Source organism: Macrobrachium rosenbergii, chromosome 21 (assembly GCF_040412425.1).
Source record: "Macrobrachium rosenbergii isolate ZJJX-2024 chromosome 21, ASM4041242v1, whole genome shotgun sequence".
NCBI lineage: Eukaryota > Metazoa > Arthropoda > Malacostraca > Decapoda > Palaemonidae > Macrobrachium > Macrobrachium rosenbergii.
This window is the reverse complement of record NC_089761.1, coordinates 31,075,451-31,078,456: the sequence shown is the minus strand read 5'-3', so window position 1 is coordinate 31,078,456 and position 3,006 is coordinate 31,075,451.

The following is a 3,006-nucleotide window of genomic DNA, read 5'->3' as shown; positions in this document are numbered from 1 at the left end:
ATTATTTACTGACTGTTATATCTCTTGTGAATATGTCATAATAGTTATGAAAAAAAAATTCATTTGATTAATGTCTGATCAATAGCAACAACTTTGAAAAGGTGATGAGACACCATGTAAGGGTTTTGGAGTTTATCCTATAATCCTTGAACTTGTGGTTTTATTAATAAAATCCAGAAATGCATTATTACAATACACAGGATTCCATGACAAGATGAGAAAGCATCCAATACTTTTACATTATATGTCAGTCCAGACTGAACTAACTTTTCACTAAGCAATGCTCATTTGAACAATACATTTATATTAGTACAGTATAAAATTGAAAAAACATATTTCACTGGCAATATATGTGGACTTGATGTTTATTCTTATTAATTAAATAGATATATTGACAATAATGACACCCTCCCACATACACCAATTATGAAAAACCTGTATTTAGGAATTTTATCTATATAACTTTTCCAACAACTGAGCAGTACACTGTCACTGGTGAACCTAATAATTATTAAGAGCACTTTACAATATTTTAATTCTTGATAAAAAGATCTGAAACTAAATTGGAAAGAAATTATATTTCAAACCTCTGGTTTGTTGATGCTGAACTTTTGCATTACTTTTAAATAACAGGAAATTTTTGTTAATTCTATTAAGATGGAGTTTCCAATAACCATACCAAATAACACACAGGCTAAATAATCACATTATACAACTGTGTTATCAATATTTGTAAATAGTATGCATACTAAATCAGCCTAGGTTAGAGTTAAAAGGGTAGATCTTACATGATGTATAAGCACAATTTTGCTCATGATTTATAATTATCTTTTCACTCTACTAAAGAATCTCAGTCTACATCAGCATGTGATACTCTGGGTGACTGGCCTGAGAGGGAAAGTTTTCTTCCAATCGCCACACAGTATCAACAAAGAGAACTGAAACTCTGATAATGGCTTAAGAAGCTTCATATGAATACATCATTCTATTCAACTTTCTTCCAACTTTTACCTACACAATTGTTTCTAAGGCCTGTCCCTTAGCCCTTGGTTATACTTAAGATATATGTAACAAACGTAAGATCAACGAGGGTCTCTCAACTGACTGTAACCAGTCAGAAGTAAAGCTTCTTCTTGGATAGTGAATCAAGCTGCAGGGCATATGATTCTTTTTATTCTTATTACTGAAATTCCCCTTTTGTTGCTAGTCTCATACAACCTTTCAAGTGATCCCCATTTTGCTTTCATCCCAAAACACATTGTTTTCTTTTAAACAATTAGGCTTCATATTTCTCAAATACTGTTTTGGTGGTTTGGGCCAAAATTTACATTAGCTGAAAATGAAAAAAAATCTGAAAACCTTCTGATTGGGTGCTGTAAAACTTTATAAAACACGTTTACAATTTGTATGGCACAATGTGACTTGCGCATGTAAAAGACCATTTTGTGATATTTTATAATGCACAGAGATACTTAATTTTCACTTTTAGCATAAGAAAATTTTGAGATAATTTATGATTCATATTCAAACAAAATAATTTTAAATTTCAAATACATAGAATTTAGTGGCATTATACAATAGACTCAGATAAAGACTTTCCTTATATCATAAAAGAAAGTGTTATTTCATGATACATCTCCAAATAGAAAAATAAAGCTTTTATCTGAGTAATGTCTCCCAGTTTATCAGTTTGTAATTATTTTCTTATATTTATTTGACCCATTTCAGTACAAATTGAGCTCTTAAAACTATATATATACAAAAAAATGTTTGATAGGTATTACATAATGGGAATATCTATATTTTTATTTCAATCATTCATCATCATAATGGAAAGAGGAGTTATTTTTCATCCCAGACAGTTAACTGAGTATTTTACACAGAATAATCTTTGATTATCGCTTTAGTTATTTTAACCATTCTGGGGATTCAGATCACAATGGCACCTAGATTAATACGTAGCTTTACCTTATTCTGGAGTTCGTAATTGTTTCCTTCACTAAAGGTTAGTGCACGTAAAGTTCACAATATTTCTGCCTCATAATGAAGGTTGTGATGCGCATACTCGTATCTTAAAAGAATGTAACAATGAATATGACATGTTGCAATACTTCTGAAGAACACAAATTTATGCCATGCTGCACGAGTTTTCCAATCAAGTTAAGGTTAAAAAAGACATTTATATTTTCCTTAAGGCCACAAACAAATCGTCCTGACTTCAAGAGGAAGGAATACCACAAGTGTTTTGAACATGGATAAACCAACTATTTAAACTGAAAATTCCAGCACAGCATGTCATGCAGAATGTTATCTTACTTTGAATCTCAATTATTGTTCCCCAAGGGAAAAACTACTTTTGCCTTCCTATGAAATAAAGTAATGACCTTTTTTTAACATTTTTTAAAATAGCAGAAGACCTACAAACCAGGGTTCCATAAAATAACAAGATTACAGAATCAACATAGCTCACATAAATCCAAAAATTATTTGTTACTTTCAAGTTCTACTCATGATAATGACATAAACGACATTATTGTTGCCAAACAATGACAGTCACTCCCCTCTGAATAATAGGCTGTATATTGTTTAAGTACTGCAGCAGTTAAGTTTAAATAATCTGATCCAACCACAATAATAAATTCTTAACTCTTCAAGGGCTGACCAGAGAGGATTATGCTTTTAAAAATGTAAAATATTTCTTTTTATCAAAGACATTTAAATTTTTTAAAATATTTATAATACAGCTAGTATGTCAGTTATTCTGAAAATTTTGCTACACAATTTGTACCCGTCACTTATTTAAGGTTAAAATTTGGGTAGGTAAACATAGGCATCAACATGTATTATCAAAAGCAAAAAAGCCCCAATTTCTAAATCACAACATTTTTTTATAAGAAAAGCCACATCACTCCTTCATTATAAGGCCAACCAACACATTCTCAATTCCCTGGCTACAAAAGTGTCAGTAAACCATATGTATACAGGCCTTAAAAGTAACTCCTTATT